Source organism: Sciurus carolinensis, chromosome 12, assembly GCF_902686445.1.
Source record: "Sciurus carolinensis chromosome 12, mSciCar1.2, whole genome shotgun sequence".
In the NCBI taxonomy this organism is placed as follows: domain Eukaryota; kingdom Metazoa; phylum Chordata; class Mammalia; order Rodentia; family Sciuridae; genus Sciurus; species Sciurus carolinensis.
The window spans coordinates 67,246,697-67,268,161 of record NC_062224.1 but is presented as its reverse complement, the minus strand read 5'-3'; the positions used below and the strand labels follow the sequence as shown (position 1 = coordinate 67,268,161).

General features: G+C 38.8%; 1 long non-coding RNA gene across 1 annotated transcript in view; it reads left to right on the top strand.

Moving 5' to 3' along the window:
• LOC124962416 (uncharacterized) overlaps positions 1–16,216 on the top strand; it is a 127,151-nt gene extending 110,935 nt beyond the window's left edge. The window contains exons 3-4 of the long non-coding RNA XR_007104474.1: positions 14,132–14,236; positions 15,711–16,216. This is a non-coding gene — a long non-coding RNA (uncharacterized LOC124962416). The remainder of the gene's footprint in view (positions 1–14,131; positions 14,237–15,710) is intronic.
• The last annotated feature ends 5,249 nt before the right edge of the window (positions 16,217–21,465 follow it).

Sequence of the window (21,465 nt, the reverse complement as noted above, 5' to 3'; positions counted from 1 at the left end):
GACAGTTCCTAGAATAAGAGAAAAGTCATGCCTCAGTGTTGGAGTGACAGAAAGCTGGGCTAAAAGAGAATAGGTAAAGAGAATGATTGAAGGTCTTTCTGAAAGAAGAGTGAGTGGAAACTTGTACCTGAAACATGGAGGACAAGGGGAGTGTGGAGTAGAATATGACTCCAAGAGTGGATGCAATCACCTTATCGCAGAGGAGGAGCTCATTTGATGACATTAGTTCTATGATATTAAGGTATTTTTATGCAAAATAACAATGTTAGGTTACATTTGTGTTAAACTTTAACAGTTTACTGAGTGTATTACTTTTTTGTAGGCCTTTTGAATGGGGGACCAAAGGGACAAATTAAGGGAGGTTTTACTGGCTTGTCCTTTCCTGGAGTATTTACTGCCAACCCTGCCACTCCAGATTCTCTTTTTACTTCTCTTTCCAAGAGATGAAGATTTGGTTGACGAAATTGGTTAGGTTGGTTAGGTTATGTCATCTCCAGTCAAGGTAAAAGGTCAAAGTAGGGTCAGCATATAGTAAACTGTGTGTGGTGGGAGAGATTTGAAGGCCATGTTTGCCCTGTTGGAAAAGGGGATTTGGGTGAGGAAGGTCTGAAATGTACACTGATTTGGCTGGGGACACTGTGTTTCATAATACTTAGAAGTGAGAACTTCATGCAGAGTGAAGTTTTGATATTTTTGGGGTCACAGAAAATTATATCGCTGTCAGAGAAGGGGAGGGAGAAATGATAGAAAGTGGAGAGGTATAGAGAAGGAAAGAACATTATGGATGGGTTGGTGAAAGGATGGTAATACACTGAAAGATTTTAGGTAGGGGTACAGTGTTTGTGCATGCATGTGTGTGAACATGTTCATGTATGCATGTGTATACTCAAGATTCATGCAGGGTAAGGAAAAAGGAATTTGGTGGAGGGAAGAAAAGAGTGAAAGAGGTGTCAGAGTCAGAAAGATTCCAAAGAACTTTAGAATCCTTAGAATGGCAGTCATTAACATAGTTTTGATTAGCTAGCTGTTTTAAGCTTCTCCTATGGCTGCTAGGTACCAAGGATGGGCCAGATGTTGTATCTGAGGAAAAGTCAGGGTCTTTCCATTTCTAGGATTAGACAGACAGGTATTTATTTAAAAGATCCAGATGGTTCAAAGGAGTTTCTAATTTTACACTGTTGGGCACCAGGTTTCAAACTAAATTTGGGCTCTGCCTTCCAGCTTTCCTTTTGGCCCTGGGTTGAGAATAGCCTCCTGTTTTACCAGCCATCTGGTCCCTCAAGTGTCTGTTGCTGAGTGGCATCTCCAAATGTCTTCCCACAGAGAGGACAAAATATTCAACAAATTCTACAGGGTGAATATGTTTTTCTAACAGGGGATTCCCAGATGAGATTCTGGAGAGGGGTATGACCCTGCATTAAAAGCGCCCATATACAAGTCACGCTTATATTTGATTTGGCAGAGTGGGCTCCCTTGAGCAGTTATACATTGAAATGTGCCCTATACTGGATAATCCAGGCCTGTACCTCTAGGTCTTTGATTTCTTGGAACTTCCTTTTCTAAACAAGCAGGCACTGGTGCCAGTTTTTCATCCTCTAACATCAGTAAACTTTTCTAAAATGACTGCTATGTGCTAGGCATTATTGGCACATAGTGATAGGAGAAACAATCACTATCATTTTAGAACACATCTGTATTACTCAGCTTTCCATTACTGTAGCAATTACCTGAATTAATCAACTTATACAGAAGAAAGGTTTATTTTGGTTCCCAGTTTTGGCAGTTTCAGTTGATGGCTGGTTGGTCCCATTGCTTTTCAGCCCGTGGTGAGGCAGCACATCATGCTGGAGAATACAAGGTAGATTAAAGCTGTTTACTTCATGACTAGGATACAAAAGAAGAAGAGGAAAAGACCAGAGTCCCACAGTCCCCCTTGAGGGCATGCCCCCAGTGACCTGAAACTTCCCTTAAGGACCTGCCTCTTTTTTTTTTAACCTCCGCATTTTTTTGTTGGTGCATTATGGTTGTACATAATGTGGGATTTGTGGTTACATTATTTGTACATGCACACAATATAGCAATATAATTTGCTCAGTATCATTCCTCAGTATTTCCCCTTTCCCTCCCCTCCCCTCTCCCTGTTGGTCCCTTTTTTCTACTCTACTGATCTCTCTTTTATTTTCATGAGATCCCTCCCACCTTTATTTTCCTTTTTTTTTTTTTCTAGCTTCTACATATGAGGGAAAAATATGACCCTTGACCCTCTGAGTTTGGCTTATTTCACTTAACATAATGGTCTCAAGTTTCATCTATTTTCCTGCAAATGACTAAATTATTTTTTATGACTGAATAAAACTCCATTTTGTGTGTGTATGTGTGTGTATGTATCACATTTTCTTTATCCATTCATTCATTGATGGACAGTACGACTGATTCTATGGTTTGGTTATTGTGAATTGTGCTTCTGTGAACATGGGTATACATGTATAGCTGTAGTATGATGATTTTAATTCTTTAGGATAATTACTGAGGAATGGAATAGCTGGATCATGTGGTGGTTCTATTGCTGGTCTTTTGAGGAACCTTCATACAGATTTCCATAGTGGTTGTATTAATTTACAATTCCATCAACAGTATATAAAAGTGTTCCTTTTTCACCACGTCCTCTCCAGCATTTATTATTGTTTATATTCTTGATGATGGCCATTCTTATAGACGTGAGATTAGACCCCATTTCTTACAGGTTCCTTCACCTTCAAATAGCACCAAAATGGGGACAAAGTCTTTAACACACGGGTCTTTTGGGGGCACATTCGAGATCCAAAATGCAGCGATATCTTTTTTTTTAGGATGACAAAAATAGAGAATGATTTAGCTTTAATCATGACATTATTATTATTATTATTATTATTATTATTATTATTAATCTATTATTATTTCTAGCACTGCTGCCTCTGGACAGAAGCAGTTAAGGCCAACACCAGGGCTTGTGGAAACTTCAAGAAAAATCACACTATGGATTTTCTTTGCTTCCAACTCTCAATCCCTCCCTCTGACAACCCAGCATTTTTATCCTGCTGAGATCAGGCCAAAATGAATATCAAGGGCTAATTTGAAGAGGATGAGAAATCATAAAATGAATTCATGTGAGTAGAGGGGCTGAACAGCATTAGATGGAGGTGTAACTACTTGGTTTACTTTGGTGAGGTCTGGAGCTTACGAGCTGAGGGGTGTATGTATGAGCCTCAGGGTTTTTTTTCTAAATACCAGATGGTAGAACCACCTCACTGCACTCTGCCAGCCGCCTGGTCCATGTGCCTGGGTGGGATTGCCCTGCTTTGCAAAATGCAGACTAGTTCTGTCTGCAAGAAGGAATAATTATGGTTGAAACAAATGTATAACGTACCTGGACAGATATAGCTCAGTTGGCTCCTGACAGATTCTGGCTTGAAGGACCAGAGAGCTGCCATCAGAAGGTGGGATACTGTAGGGCTAAATAAGTAGGGGGCAGACATTGGCCACCTCTCTTAGTCCTCTTCAGTCTCATATTACAAACAACCCTTATGCTCTGTGTGAGCAGATATGGAAACCTCAAAAGCCTAGCTGACTCACTTCATCAAAGCTTTTCTCAATAACAGGCAATAAAACCGGTCACTGTTCCCAAAATAGATTTTGCAATGCTTGTATCCCTTCTTAAAGTAATGGAGGAGTTTGTAGGAATAGTAGATGCGAGTGTGTGGGCATTCACTCTCTGATAGATTTTTTTTCTTGCAAAAAATCTTGATATTGTGTTTTCTGTTTTTATTGTGTGTATACCTTGAATCTCTGTCCTGTCATAACCAGACCTTCCAGCCCTTGTGATATCTGCAGCTGAGAGATTTATGCAAGAGTGCAAAGCACTATGGGAAATACAGATGGGGTGGATGAATCCTGAGTTGGGCTCTGAAGGTAGAAGGCTGTGCATTTTCCAGATTTTTTCTGTGGGACATAAATCATGGAGCACATGAGCCTGGCACCGACCTCCCTTCTTACATTCTTTGTCCCAGGTCTTCTGATTGAGTTATCTTCCTGTTCAATGAACCTCCAAATCTGCCATTCTCTAGATTGGGGCTTTCTGCCCTTACTCTATATACCTGTCTCTCAGCAGGCAGAATCAGGCTAACTCTTACCCCTCTTTAGAGTTTGGGGCTAGATGTCTCCTGGGGTTGTGTGCTCCCATGGCAACCCCTGTTTCCTCCTCAAACCAGGTAGCACCAGTTTGCTTCTTGCTTTTCCCTGCTAAGCAGTATTCTCCACAAGACAGGGACTATGTTTATTTTTCCTAGCACAGAGCCTGGCACACAGTAGACACTTAATGATTGAGCAATGAGTGGACCCTCTTGCTTATCATTTGCTTCCCCCACACCGAAAAGGTCAGGTGAGCTCATTTTCCTTTTCTTTTCTCCCTTGTCACTAACTTATGAACACCAGCAAAAACTGTCTTTGCCTGGCTTTCTTTTCTTTTTTTTTCCTTCCCCTTATTTTAATTAACTTAAAAATTCAATTGTCTTAATGCCACTTCTTTGAAATGTGTTTGGATGAAATAATAAAACCTGTATGTTTTGTTTGTCTGTTTGTTTTCCAAGATGCTTCATGGTTATGGAGAGAGAAAAGGCAAAACTTAGAGAAAAGACCAATGTCAGAGCCTCTATTACTAAAATGTCAACATTGCCTGCAGCTCTCCTTGGTTTGGGTCTCTTGCATAACACGTTTTCAAACTAATTTAGGGCTTTATGATATTAGGACCGGAATGTACTCCAAAAGCAGGAGTTGAGCAAATCATTATCTTTACTCCTTTTCTGTAGTGATGCAGGACAAAATTGGACTGAGTATGCTACTTTTCAGGTTCCCATTGTTCCTCAATTTTTATTTCTTCCAGGACAGGACTTTGGCTTCTCTCATGGTTTTCACCAAAGCATTATTTTCTATTCAAAAATAGAACCTAGAGGTAGAAATCAAGGTAGAGGAAAGAACAAAACACCTCTAGATGTCTATTATTAGCTGAATTGGTATAAATGACCTTGATGGGGTGTTTTAAGTTTGGGAACCGGGAGCAGAGGGGCCTTGGAAGTTCTTGACTTTGAACAGACTTGGAATTCAATCCTGTGGCATTCTTCAACCTGCCAGCTATTGTTGGAGTTGCAAGAAAACCACTATTTACTTTTGTTTAAATTTGTTTTAAAATATTTATAGTGGAGCAAAAATAAGAAGAATAGGCACCTAATGTATGCCAGCCACCAAGCTGAGTGTTTTACTTAGGCATTGTCTCATTTAATTGTTTTGATTAGATATTCATAAAGAATATTCATAAAATATATGTAATGTGTGAAGAATTCTGATGGAGGGAGCACCTGCATTTAGCATCATCTGTGGGTCCCTTGTGTCTTTCTGGAGTCCTTTCCCTTCCCTTCTCAGATATAGCCCTTCTCCTAAATTTTGCATTTATTCTTCAGTTCCTTTCTGAAGTAACTTTTCACTCTTTTCTATAGTCTAAAAACAATAAATTGCTTAGTTTTGCATGACTTTGGACTGTATACAATTGAAATCATACTGTGTGAGTTTTCTGCAACTTTTACTCAAATATTTGAGTGAAATTTCTTGCATTTTTCACTCATATATTTGAACTTGAAATTCATCCACCCTGTTGTGCATCATTTTCATTATCATATGGCACTAGATTGTGTGAATATACTGCAGTGTATTTACTTATTCATTCTGACATGGATGGACATTCTTTTGCTTCCATTTTTAAAAACAATTACAGATAGAACTTATATGACTATTCTTATATGTGTTCCCTCCTGCACACAGGCAGAAGTTACTTGTTTTGGAGGGACTTTATTCCATATTGTTTTTCTTTATTCAAAGAGTTGAGAAAGTTGCAAATATTTAGACACAAACCCCTAGAAACTGAAGAAAGATATTTTACCAGCATCTTGTGGAAAGTCAGGAATAGTTGGAACTTTTTTCCTCCCTGCAAGCACATATACATGTATATAATAATAGCTTTTGCTGGTGCTTCTGATTCATTCAACAATGTTCATTTTTCTATTATTTCATATTGACCCATCATAGTTATTCATAATAGTGGAATTATTTGTCATATATTCATACATGCATACAATATAACAATATAATTAGGTCAGTATTATTCCCTAATATTTCCTTTTTCTCTCCCTGCCTCCCTCCCTCTGGTCCCTTTCCTTTACTCCGCTGGTCTCCCTTTGATTTTCATGAGATATCCTTTATCCCTTTCTTTTTCATTTTCTCTCTAGCTTCCACATGTGAGAGAAAACATATGACCCTTGACTTTCTGAGTTTGGCTTATTTCACTTAACATAATTGTGCTATGTTTTTGTACCTGTGACCACAAGACCTAACAGTCAGAACAACTTTGAAAAAGTTTATCTTGCCTCACAGTTTCAGAGGTTCAGTCTGTGATTGAACAACTCCATAGCTCTGGGCCTGAGGTGAGGCAGAATATCATGGTGGAAGGAAGCTGCTCAGTTCATGACAGCCAGGAAGCACAGAGAGTTTGAGTGCAAGGAGCCACTTCTTCCAGCCACTTCCCTACCTGCTTACAGTTACAACCCACTAATCCATTGAGATTACTAATCCATCAAATGGATTAACACACCTGATTAGGTTACAACTTTTCTAATTATTTCACCTTGGAATGTTCCTGAATTGTCTCACATATGAACTTTTGGGGTCACCTTACATCTAAACCATAACAATAATGCTCTCAAGTTCCATCCATTTTCCTGCAAATGACATAAATTCATTCTTCTTTTTGGCTTACTAAAACTCCATTGTGTGTGTGTGTGTATCTATCTATCTATCTATCTATCTATCTATCTATCTCTCTATCTATCTATCTATCACATTTTATTTATCCATTCATCCATTGATAGACTGATTCCATTATGTGGCTGTTTCAATTGGGCTCCTATAAATATGAATATCTATGTATTGCTATGGTATGATAACTTCAATTCTTTGGGATGAATACTGAGGAATGGTATTACTTGGTCAATTGATTGTTCCATTCCTAGTGTTTTGAAGAATCTCAATACATATTTCCATAGTGGTTGTACTAATTTACAACCCCACCAAGAGTCTAAAAGTGATCCTTTCCCCCTATGTCCTCTCCATCATTTATTAGTGTTTTATTCATGTTGACTGCCATTCTGACTGGTGTGAGATGAAATCTCAGTAGTTTTAATTTGCATTCCCTAATTGCTAAATACAATGAAAAAATTTTCATATATTTATTGACTTCTTATATTATTTTGAGAAGTATATGTTTGTTTCATTTATTTTGGTATATTTTAATAGTATTTTTGTTTATGAAAAGCATGTATACTAAGACCATGTGCTAGTTTAGTCTCTCTGGGTATTCATGGATGGGAAAAACCAGCTTGGTAGGACTCTGTGGCCATAACCAAAGGAACTGCTTCTTCCAGTCACTAGATAATAAGTAACATTTCATCTACTGGCTTTGCAAATTTAAATCTATTAAGTAGCTTCACTGTCAAAGTAATGGTAACTTATAGTTGATGAGACAAGGCATTCCTAAAGACAGAGATATTTTAATAAGTTATTTAAAGAGTTTAAAGAGTTGCTGAGGCAAAATTCTGAGGATCTGTAAGTTTGTAGCAAAATAGAATGTCCTTTGGACCAGTTTCAGATCTTGTCTGTGATTTACAGATTGTGCAACTGTGCAATTTCAGTGTAGTGTACCTTCCTTCACTGTTTTCTGCAGGGTATGTTAGACACATAGTCAGGCCAGCACATATAAAAGGGACTTTATTAAAAAGATGGATCTTATGGAACCCAAAGAGCAAATGAACAACCATGTCTACTCTTGACACCACATATGGGAAACTAAGGTTTAGTGAGGCTAAATTTTAACTACTAAAGCATGGGGGGGGGTGAGCAAATTTTGGTGGGGGGGTACTGGAGATTGAACTCAGGGGCACTTGACCACTGAGCCACATACCCAGTCCTTTTTTTGTATTTTATTTAGAGACAGGATCTCACTGAGTTGCTTAGCACCTCTCTTTTGCTGAGGCTGGCTTTGAACTCTCCATCCTCCTCAGCGTCCTGAGCCACTGGGATTACAGTGTGCATCACTGCACCCAGCTAGGGTGAGCAGATTTAAATATGCACTGAACACCATCTGTGAATGAATCCATTACACGTTTTGTGCTTACATGATGTGTCTGTTTTTTCAGGGTATGTAAATTCCATTCTTATTAATAGAGTTCAAATGTATTTTAAAATGTATTATTGATAAAAGCTTTTATCAAATTCTTTCTCAGTCAGTACACAGGGAGGTATTCATAATTATATTTTACTTAAAAATAGTTTTGTAAAAACAAAGTTAAACATGCACATAGTTTAAGGAGCCAAATAGTAAGAATGAAAATCTTGATAGGAATCTTCCTTCCACTCCCATCTTCTCCATATTTCCTGCCCTTTACAAGTAAATACTTATAATCCTTTGCTAGTTGCCTCCATGTCTCTAAACAGCATGCTTATGTTTCTTGATGTTTTGGTGTTAGAAATAATCTGCTTACTTTTCACTAAGAAAGAGAGGAATTTAATTTTCTTTATACATTACCCTTAATACTTGATTAGATCAATATACAGTTTTTTTTTTGTATTCTTATGACTTGAACAATGCTATTCACAACTGAACCATGTAGTATACTATGATTATTTTTTCTTTCCTGTAAAACTTTTTGATTTTTTTTTCCTAAAGTTAATATTTACCTTTTTTATTTGGTTGTTTATTTCTTTTAACTTTTAATTCATTCCCCCAACCTATTTCCAGTATATAAAATCTGCATAGTACCTAAATGCTTAGCGTATTTCTATCAATTTTATTATCTTGATGACTGCAGCATCTTATGACCTGCTTCATGCTGGGATGATTATATGCCATTCATTGTGTTTAGTCAACTTTCCATTATTGTAACCAATACCGGATACAATCAACTTATAAAAAGATTGATTTGACTCAGAGGTTTGGAGATTCCAAACCTTGGCTAAGTAGACCCATTGCCTTTGTGCCTCTGGTCTGGTGGGAGTACATGGTGGAGCAGAACTGCTCACCCCATGACTGGGATATGAAAAAGAGAGGGAGAGAAAGGGGCTAGGGTCCCACTGACCCCTGCAGTGACCTGAAGATCTCACACTAGACCTCACTTCTTTTTTTTTTTTTTTCAGTTATGATACAATACCAGGATATACCCTGACATAATCACAAAAGCATGGAATCCGACCCACTCTAATTCAGTACTCAGTACCCCCCCTCCATTTCACAAATCTCTCTTCATCCATTTACAGTTTACTTTTATTTTTCATAGTGTCCTGTGGATACACCTGATTTTGGGATCCACTGTGCCACACCCATGCATGTACATATGAAAGTTCAGTCAGATTCATTCTACTGTTCTTCCCTTTTCCTGTCCCTTCCTCCTTAATCCTTTTGTCTACTCTACTGATCTTTCCTCTATTTTGATGAAATTCCCTCTTCCCCACTTTTTCCTCTCACTCTCTCTTTTTTTTTTTTTTAATTTCCCCCTTGTTTTGGATTAGCTTCCAATATCAGAAAAAAAATCTGAACTTTGACTTTTGGGGACTGGTTTATTTCACTTGGCATGATAGTCTCCTGTTCCATCCATTTACTGGCAAATGCCATAAAGTCATTCTTCTTTATGGCTAACACTCCATTATGTATATATACCACATTTTCTTTATCTGTTCATCTGTTGAAGGGCACCTAGGTTGGTTCCATTGCTTAGCTATTGTGAATTGTGCTGCTATAAACATTGATGTGATTGCATCACCAGAGTATGCTGATTTTAAACCTTTTGAATATATACTGAGGAATGGGATAGTTGGGTCATATGGTGGCTCCATTCCTAGTTTTTTGAGGAATCCATACTACCTTCCAGAGGGGTTGCACTAATTTGCAGTCACACCAGCAGTGTATGAGTGTACTTTTCTCCACATCCTCACCAACATTTATTGTTATTTATATTCTTGATAATTGCCATTCTTACTCAAGTGAGATATAGTTTTAATTTGCATTCCCCTAATTGCTAGAGATGTTGAACATTCTTTTCATGTTTGTTGATCATTTATATTTCTTTTTTTTTGAGAAGTGTCTATTTAGTTATTTTGCCCATTTATTGATTGGGTTATTTGTTTTTTTAGTGTGAAGTTTTTTGAGTTCTTTGTGTATTCTGGATGTTAATGCCCTATGTGAGGAGCAAGTAGCAAAGATTTTCTTCTGTTCTGTTGGCTGTCTCTTCATGCTCTTATTTCCTATGTTGTGCAGAAGCATTTTAATTTGATGCCATCTACTTACTGATTTTTAATTTTATTTCTTGCACTTTAGGAGTCTTGTTAAGAAGTTTGTTCCTGTTCTGACATATTGGAGTGTTGGGCCTACATTTTCTTATAGCAGTTTCAGGGTTTCTAGTCTAATTCCTAGGTCTTTGATCCTCTTTGAGTTGACTTTTGTACAGGGTGAAAGATAGGGGCTAAATTTCATTCTTCTACATATGGATTTCCAGTTTTCCCAGCACCATTTGTTAAAAATGCTGTCTTTTTTCAAACATATGTTTTTGGGACCTTTGTGTAGTATCAGATAACTATATTTATGTGGGTTTGTCTCTGTGTCTTCTTTCTAGACTTCAGTTCTTAAAAATTCTACCACCTCCCAATAGTGCCTCCCTGGGGACCAAACCTTTAACATATGGACCTTTGGGGAATATTCCATATCCAAACTATAGCAACCATCCTAAGGGCTTCCTTCACTATGATCCCAGAAATTCTCTGTGCCTCTCTTTTAGGTTTGATTACCTATTTCCTGGATCCAGTGTCTTCTTCTTTGTTGATTCTCTCCCTTTGATGGGGCACATCCTCTAATATCTTATATCTTCCTGAGAAAGTTTGCATGGGAAGTGTTTTGAGTTCTTACATGTCTAAAAATGTCTTTATTCTACCCACACACTAAATCATAATTTGACTGTATAAAGTTTGGATTGTAAAATGTTTTACCTGCATCATTTCCACTGTTACTATTGAGAAATCCAATATTTTTCTGATTCTTTATATTTTTTGTTGAAACTCTGTTCCTCTCTTTTCATTCTTTCTGAAAGCTTGTAGAATTTCCTCTTATTCCCAGTGGTATAAAATTTCTCAGTACATATTCCTCTTTTCATCTGTTGTGCTGGGATCTCAGAGGCCCTTTCAATCTGGAAATTCTTGTCTTCCACCCTCTGCAATCTCAATGAGTTCTAAGCTGGTTTCTTTTCCATATAGTGAGTGGAGAACAACATTTTATTGAAAATCCTTTTGTTCGGATATTTGACTTCCTGAAGGGTCCTGTTTTTGTTTTCATATCTTTTTTTCTTTCTCCAGTTTTCTGTCTTTTTGTCTTTGACTCTATTTCTGAGAGATTTCTTCAACATTAACTTCTTACCCTTGGGAGTTCAATTTTATCATCAAAATTTTAATTTCTAAGAACATAGGTTTTGTTTTGTCTTCTCTTTCATCTTGGAAGTCTTCCTCAAATACCCCATCCTAGGCCCTTTGTGTATATTTGTGAGTGGGATCTCCTCAAAGTCAATGGAAACTATGTACTTGCTGGGTGAGGCCTGTCACGTGTGGGCTTCACTGAGTGGTCTGGCTGGACTATTTCTTTTGACATAAGTATCTTTAGGTCATTTTTTTTTTTTCCCTTGGGACAAGATTCTACAGGGAAGGTGCCTCCAGTGTCCTGTATAGAGGGAAAATGTCTGGAGGGGTGGCAGAGGAGGTAGGGAAGTTCTCAAAATCACAAATTCAATACACCATCCCTACTTTTGGTCAGATAAAAGGCTAACTTCATCTTAAATAGCCTTTCTGTCACTCCACATTCACCCAATCCCAAAGGTACCTCGAGCTGGTTTGGGATTTTTCTTTCTTTTCCTCTTCAGAGCTGGGGATTGAACCTAGGACCTCATACATTTTAGGCAAGCACTCTACCACTTAGCTGCACCTCCAGCCCTGGGACTTAGGGTTTAAAAGTCAATTGTTCATCTACTCATCCACCTGCTTTCCAGTTTCTGTTACCATGGTTGCTTTTGTCTTTGTCCTATTCTCTTTGTTCTCTTTATGCTTTTTGTGGAGTTTGCCAAGATAACTGAGGCTGATGTCTTTAACCTGCCATCATTAACCATAACCCTAAAATTTATTAAAAAAGACATCATTGTAGGGAAAGGATCAGGAATCATTACTCCAGTTCTATGCCCTTCCATCCTTCTTTTCAAGACCCTTTACTTTTCTGCCCCACTTTCACAGGTCTCTACTATATGCTAGTTAATGAACTGTGTATCTTAACTGGTGCAAATAATGCATAACAAATTACTGATTGCTCCTAAAGAGAAAAGCCCCATGCATTTGGTTACCTCCTTATGAGCTTCCTTTATGAAAAGTAAACTGTACTAAAGTAAATTGCACTCCTCTTTTGAAAACTGTGCCACTTCATATAGTTTATGTCGTGTGGGAAAAAAAGAATTGTTATTCTTTCTTGCCCATTATTTGTTATTGACTGGTTGGCTTTTTAAAGGTGACAGGCATCATTTTTCTTTTCTTGGAAGATGATTTGTTAAGGACATTTTTAGCTCATCTGCTTTGCTAAGGATCTTCAGGGGTGACATTTAAGTCACTCATAATAAGCTTAGAATTTGAGAGACAGATTGTTCATGTCCAAAGTACAGTGGGATGAGGAGGACTCGGCACCCTAGAGGTGCATGTCGGGGATGCCTTTTCACACCTCTGAAATCAGACTGAGCCTGTGAGGCCGCAACATTTTCCACACAGAAGACAGGTGGGCATGTGCCGTATAGGAATGGGTAATGATGAAATAAACTGGGCAGAGGGACTCTGGGCCTGGGAAAGGTGGTGTTCCTTCCAACGATCCTTGCTTTTTCATTCACAAAGTTAACACACAATTCAGCCGTTTGGCTTTGATATACTGAGGACTTGAGACATCCTTTTTCTTCTCTTTATGCTTCCTTCAGCTGTTCCTGGGTTTATTTATTTCTTTTTACTGCTAGCCATATGTGGCCAGGCCTTAAAGTGTGTTAATGTGTTAGCAAAGTTTTAGAGGCAAACACTTTCTTATTATTGTAAGAGACAGATGTGACTCCCTTTTTCTTTCATAGGGTTTGTCTGAGACAAGTAGATTATGCAAAGGTAGAAAAGAACAGAAAATGTATGTATTCCTCCATGATGTAGCAACCTATTTTTTGGTGGTGGGGCATACTGGGAATTGAACCCAGGGGTGCTTAACCACTGAGCCACATTCCCAGCCCTTTTTTTAAATTTTAATTAGAGACAGGGTCTCACTGAATTGCTGAGGCTGGTCTTGAACTTGTGATCCTCCTGCCTTAGCTTCCCGAGTCGCTGGAATTACAGGTGTGCACCATGGCACCTGGCCCAACTAATTTTTAATCTAAAATAATGATGAATCTTGAACACAACTCACCTGTTTGAATCACCACAGAATTTCCTTCTTATGGATGTATGTAATGAGATGGAAGAAACTTTATTCACTTGAATTCTTGGAGAGTGGGAGTATGTGTTTGGAAGAAGAATTTTGAGAAATCTGTTGAGGTCAGGATAGGGGACTCCAAATGACAGGTTTAGGAATCAGAAGTGTTCCAAATACCTTCTAAGGAGACTGAATCTCATTGAGATGGTCAGGTCTACAAGTTTAGAGGGTTAGAGGCCCTATACACCTAAATGTTTCTTAACAATAGTGGGAGAAGAATTTGACTTTACTCATTTTTAGTTGTTATTTCCGGAATCTTTATTGAGTCCTCTCTGTGTTACTTAGCCATGTGACTCTAGCTGATGTATTGCTGGGGTACCTGGGCCATTGGTGGTTTCCATAAATAGATTAAGGAGAATTGAAAACTCGCCTGTGTTTTTAAAGCATTCCACTTTAAAGAAATTGCTCTGGGTCACTTGAGTCTGGGTTTCTTGATCCCTCCACTGGCCCTTCATTTTATTTCCTTACTTTTCCCAGGGACACAAAGTACTGTAAGAACTCAGAGTATGGAGAGATCATTCTGGCAGTGTACTGAATGAATCAAGAGTGACTGGAGAAGGATTTTTGGAGGCAGGACTTGATGTGAGTCTCAAAAGATTGGGAGCGTGTGCTAGGAGCAATTGATGGATGTGTGCTTTTGTGGGGATATGAGTTGAGGGGATGGCATGAGTCCCAGCTCAAGGGTGGAAATGTCAACCAGAGAGTGAACCATTTTGACTGATTTGTGGGAGAAGGAGGGATAAAATCTGAATTGCATACCAGAATCAGTGGGTGAGCTTTAGCTATCAACTGTCCCATTCATTGTTGGAAATTTCTCATGATTTCAGACCATACTTGCTGGATTCCTCAACTTACAATTGCATCAGCCTCACTTACAACACTTTTCCAGGAAATAATTCCACTGACTACATAGTTCTTTGAGAACCTTGTAGATATTTTTTAAAAAGGATATTTTCATATATTGTTATTTCAGATATTACCAGTTAGTAATATCATAAAAGCTATTCCATTATAATTTTCCAGTTTAATTTTTGCTCAGTTCTCCCCTTTGAAAGAAAGCTATCATATATAGAGCAAAGACATTAGAAAAAAAATTCCCAAGTTTTTATTGCATAGAGGTACATAATACCCATAAACAATGCAGGTCTAAGTTGTCTTTGAACATCTGTAAATAATGGGAGACTCAGAGACAATATTATGCTGACAATGTTTAAGATAGAAAGGTACTTCTTGATTTTGAACAAAGTGGATTTAAGTCTTTGGGGGACTAGGAAGAAAAACTGGTTCCATCACAAATCCTTTTTACTGGAGTAGACAATGTTTCATTAAAAGACAGGGAAAAAGTGCTGATGTAAACCCTTCCTTTTTGGGAAGATGATTCTTTTTGTCATGGAACAAAGACTGGCAAAAATATTCACATTTGCAGTTCTCAGGATGGCAAAACTTGAATTTGATGAACAAATGTATTTGTCATTTGGTATTTTTTTTTGGCCCCATGATTTAGCATTTTGATTTGCTTTAACCATTTTGAAAAAAAACGAAGCATTTCTTGTTTGTTGAAAGAGTTTGTTTCTTTGGAATATTCCTAGTTTGTGCCCTAGTTGACTGTGTGGCATTTTCCCAAGGCTTAGTATAAGTAAAAACATGGGAATGTCAGAAATGCCACAGTGGGTTGGCCAAGCTTGAAGTTCAGGAGAATAGAACCAAAGGGGCATATTTAGGAATGGGAATGATACAGCTCCATCTGCTGACATCAGCCTCCAAAGGACAGGAAAGAACCCCTCCAGGCATGCTGGTTTCCCCTGTGTTACAGATTAATAAAACATGAATTCATATGAATGACTCTTAAAGCACATTCTATTTCTGGCCTGTATGACCTCTCTCCACTTCCTATTAAAAACCTGCCTCTGCAGCATGTCACCCAAGCCCATCAGTGATTGCCTCAGCTTACCTTTCCAGTGTCATCTCCCACTATCCCAGTCGTGCAGGACTTACCAGTTCTGAGATACCAATCTCTTTTGTGCTTTTCTTATTAGCTTTTGCCTTTTTCTTATAGCCTTTCCTGCCTACTTCGCTTGATCAAAATCATACACACTTATTTTTCAAGATCTCAAGCATGAAGCCTTCCAGATACCCCCAGTCATTCAACACAGTATATAAGGAACATCTACGCCATGCCAGGCATGGTGCCAGACAGGACCCAGCCCCCTCTGGGGACCACATACATGCTTCCGTAGAACTCACAGCTGATGTGCCAGCGAGTATACTGGTAATATTAAACCACAATATTGTTCTTTCATTCTTGAAAGTCCCAAGTTCCTGGTTGGCCTGTAGCGGCAAACAACATGAATCAGTGACTCCAGGGATGGTAGGGATGACCTAGGACAGAGGAATCATGGTTCACTTTTAAACATCAAATTGGATTAGTATTTAAAAATCCATAACCAGGCATTAGTCTCGAAAGCAGACTGTTGAAAGAGAAAAGGGTTATCAAGAGACTCAACTCTTGGGTTTTCAAGATGGCGGACTAGAGGGTGGCTGCATTTCATGTTGCTCCAGGATGCAGGATTCAAAAGAGGAGATAGTGAGAGACTTGGGACCAACTCAAAGCCGCCAGGTGAGTCTCTCCAGTTGGCGGTAGTCCCGGAACGCAGGGAACTTTGTGAAGTAGAGTTGCCCGGCGAGACGCCCCTCCCCCCACTGGAGCAGTAAACACGGACAACTGGGAACATCGTAGAGGTGGCTGCTCAGCACAGCGCTTGGACTCGGAGCAACCACTGGGGCTCCGGGCAGCTGCCTGAGGAGGAGCTGTGTGGCGAGCTGTTTGGACTCAGAGCGATCGCTTCTGAACACCGGGGGGCTGCCCGGAGGAAGAGGAGGAGCGAGGCGGGTCGATTGGTCTAGGAGTAACTGCATCAGAGCTCCGGGTGACTGCTCAGAGGAGGAGGCGAGTGGTGAGTTGTTTGGACTCAAAGCAACCGCTCCTGAACACCGGTGGCCTGCCTGGAGGAGAAGTGTGGTGGGTCGCTTGGTCTTGGAGCGACTGCTTCTGAACACCTGGGGGGCTACCCCGAGGAGGAGGAGGAACAGGGCAGGTCACTTGGACTCGGAGTGACTGCCTAGAGCTACGGGTGGTTGGTGGAAGGAGGAGACAAGAAGTGAGTTGCTTGGACTCCTAGTGACTGCGTCGGAACACCGGGCGGCTGTCCGGAGGAAGAGGCATGTGGCGGGTCTCTGGGACTCGGAGCTATTGTACGGGGCTCCAGGTGGCGGCTCAGAGGAGGGGCCGCATAGCCAGGCGATTAGGTGCAGAGCAGGGTCCCAGGCCCTAGGCACCCTCTTGGTGGAAGAGCCGCACAGAGACATGCTTAGGGCGGAGCGAAGTTTCCAGGACTGCGGGCAGATTCTCTGAGGAGAGGCGGCCTAAGGAGACTCGTCTGCGAAGGGTGAGGCTCCCAGGCCCAGGAGGTAGGTCTGGGCCCCTGGGAACATTGCAGAGGAAGGCAGCCCAGCCCAGGCGGTAGTTGTAAATTGAGGGGAACCTCGAGGAGGGAACTGACCAACGAGACCTCCTCACCGGGTCAGTCTTCCCTGCTGGGTGAGGTTTTCCCACAAGGACGGTAAAACCAGAGACACAGGCCCAAACAGGCCTTGCCTCAGCCCGCAGTAGTTCCCCTTTGGATGACATTGGTCAACAAGTGGAGGCACCTCTGCCCACTAGCAGGGAATATACCCCACTTGAGGGTCACCATCCCTAGAGAGGCAGCTTCCTTGTGGAGCACCGCATTATCAACTTCCTCCAAGACTTAAGGCTGCTGAAGGATAAGAGGGGATATACTAGCAATCTTCAGGGACATTATAAGTCAATATAGGAAATCTGCAATATCTTAATGATCCACTGATTCCTGAACATTATGAGAAAACAAGGGAAGAAAATGCCACAAACAAATCTAGATGTTACATCAATAAAATCCAATGACAGCACGGCAGAAGAAATGACAGAAAGGGAGTTCAGAATGTACATAATTAAAATGATCAGAGAAGCAAACGATGAGATGAAAGAGCAAATGCAGGCATTGAATGATGAGATGAAAGAGCAAATGCAGGCATTGAATGATCACACCAATCGACAGTTAAAAGAGCAAATACAGGAAGCAAAAGATCATTTCAATAAAGAGTTAGAGATATTGAAAAAAAACCAAACAGAAATCCTTGAAATGAAAGAAACAATAAACCAAATTAAGAACTCCATAGAAAGCATAACCAATAGGATAGAACACCTGGAAGACAGAACCTCAGATATTGAAGACAAAATATTTAACTTTGAAAACAAAGTTGAACAAACAGAGAAGATGGTAAGAAATCATGAACAGAATCTGCAAGAACTATGGGATATCATGAAAAGGCCAAATTTGAGAATTATTGGGATTGAGGAAGGCTTAGAGAAACAAACCAAAGGAATGAACAATCTATTCAATGAAATAATATCAGAAAATTTCCCAAACCTGAAGAATGAAATGGAAAATCAAGTTCAAGAGGCTTATAGGACTCCAAATACACAAAATTACAACAGACCCACACCAAGGCACATTATAATGAAAATACCGAACATACAAAATAAAGACAGAATCTTAAAGGCTGTGAGAGAAAAGAACCAAATTACATTCAGGGGGAAACCAATATGGATATCAGCAGATTTTTCAATCCAGACCTTAAAAGCTAGAAGGACCTGGAACAACATTTTTCAAGCTCTGAAAGAAATTGGATGCCAACCAAGAATCTTATACCCAGCAAAACTTACCTTCAAATTTGACGATGAAATAAAACCATTCCATGTAAACAAAAGCTAAAAGAATTTACAAAAAGAAAGCCAGCATTACAGAACATTCTCAGCAAAATATTCCATGAGGAAGAGATAAAATACAAAGAAGCAAATCAGGAAAGGGAGGAATTATCCTAAAGGAACTGTCAAATAAAGGAGGAACCAAGTTGTGTCAAAAACATAAATAAATAAATAAAATTTAAAAAGTTCACCAAATGACCAGGAATACAAATCATATCTCAATAATAACGCTGAATGTTAATGGCCTGAATTCATCAATCAAAAGACATAGACTGGCAGATTGGATTAAAAACAAAGATCCAACAATATGTTGCCTGCAAGAGACTCACCTCATAGAAAGAGATACCCATAGACTAAAGGTGAAAGGATGGGGAAAAGCATACCATGCACATGGACTCAGCAAAAAAGCTGGGGTATCCATCCTCATTTCAGATAATGTGGACTTCAAGCCAAAGTTAGTCAGAAGGGATAAAGAAGGACATTTCATACTGCTTAAGGGAACCATAAATCAGCAAGACATAACAATCATAAATATCTATGCCCCAAACAGTGGCTCATCCATGTATGTCAAACAAATCCTTCAAAATCTCAGAAACCAAGTAGACCATAATACAATAATACTAGGTGATTTTAACACACCTCTCCCACCACTGGACAGATCTTCCAAACAAAAATTGAACAAAGAAACCATAGAACTCAATAACACAATCAATAATTTAGACTTAACAGACATTTATAGAATATACCATCCAACCAAGAGCGAATACACTTTCTTCTCAGCAGCACATGGATCCTTCTCTAAAATAGACCATATATTATGCCACAAAGTTAATGTTAGCAAATACAAGAAGATAGAGACACTACCTTGTATTCTATCAGATCATAATGGATTGAAATTAGAAATAAATGAAAGAGTAAAAAACAGAAACTACTCCAACACCTGGAGATTAAACAATATGCTATTATATGATGAATGGATAACAGAAGATATTAGGAAGGAAATTAAAAAATTCTTAGAGGTAAATGAGAACAAAGAAACATCATATCAAAATCTCTGGGACACTATGAAAGTAGTACTTGGAGGAAAATTTATTTCATGGAGCGCATTTAATAAAAGAAGTAAAACTCAACAAATAAACAACCTAACACTACAGCTCAAAGCCCTAGAAAAAGAAGAACAGACCAACACCAAAAATAGTAGAAGACACGAAATAGTTAAACTCAGAGCTGAAATCAACGAAATTGAAACAAAAGAAACAATACAAAAAATTGACAAAATAAATAGTTGGTTCTTCAAAAAAATAAACAAACTTGATAAACCTTTAGCCACACTAACAAAGAGAAGACGAGAGAAAACCCAAATCACTAAAATTCGGAATGAACAAGGAAATATCACAACAGACATGATTGAAATACAAAACATAATTAGAAGCTATTTTGAAAATCTATACTCCAACAAAATAGAAAACTTCAAAGACATCAACAGGTTTCTAGAGATATATGAATTGCCTAAACTGAACGAGGAGGACATACACAATTTAAATAGACCAATTTCAAGTAATGAACTAGAAGAAGTCATCAAAAGCCTACCAACAAAGAAAAGTCCAGGACCAGATGGGTTCTCAGTGGAGTTCTACAAAACCTTTAAAGAAGAGCTCATTCCAATACTTCTCAAAGTATTCCATGAAACAGAAGAGGAGGGAACCCTCCCAAACTCATTCTATGAAGCCAATATCACCCTGATACCTAAACCAGACAGAGACACATCAAGGAAAGAAAATCTCAGACCAATATCCTTAATGAACATCGACACAAAAATTCTCAACAAAATTTTAGCAAATCGCATACAAAAACATATTAAAAAGATAGTGCACCATGATCAAGTGGGTTTCATCCCAGGGATGCAAGGTTGGTTCAACATCAGGAAATCAATAAATGTCATTCACCATATCAATAGACTTAAAGTCAAGAATCACATGATTATTTCAATAAATGCAGAAAAAGCATTTGATAAAATACAGCACCCCTTCATGCTCAAAACACTAGAAAAAATAGGGATAGTGGGAACATTCCTTAACATTGTAAAGGCCATCTATGCTAAGCCCATGGCTAATATCATTCTAAATGGTGAAAAACTGAAAGCATTCCCCCTAAAATCTGGAACAAGGCAGGGTTGCCCTCTTTCACCACTTCTTTTCAATATTGTCCTTGAAACTCTAGCCAGAGCAATTAGACAGACCAAAGAAATTAAAGGGAAAAGAATAGGAAAAGAAGAACCAAACTATCCCTATTTGCTGATGATATGATTATATACTTAGAGGAACCAGGAAATTCCACCAGAAAACTTTTAGAACTCATAAGTGAATTCAGTAAAGTAGCAGGATATAAGATCAATGCACATAAATCTAAGGCATTTTCATACATAAGCGATGAATCTTCAGAAAGAGAAATTAGGAAAACTACCCCATTCACAATAGCTTCGAAAAAAAATAAAATGCTTGGGAATCAATCTCACAAAAGAGGTGAAAGACTTCTACAATGAGAACTACAGAACACTAAAGAAAGAAATTAAAGAAAACCTTAGAAGATGGAAAGATCTCCCATGTTCTTGGATAGGAAGAATTAATAATGTCAAAATGGCCATACTACCAAAAGTGCTATACAGATTCAATGCAATTCAAATTAAAATTCCAATGATGTACCTTACAGAAATAGATCAAGCAATTATGAAATTCATCTGGAAGAATAAAAAACCCAGAATAGCTAAAGCAATCCTTGGCAGAAAGAGTGAAGCAGGGGGTATCGCAATAGCAGATCTTCAACTCTACTACAAAGCAATAGTAACAAAAATGGCATGGTATTGGTACGAAAATAGAAAGGTGGATCAATGGTACAGAATAGAGGACATGGACACAAACCCAAATAAATACAATTTTCTCATACTAGACAATGGGGCCAGAAATATGCA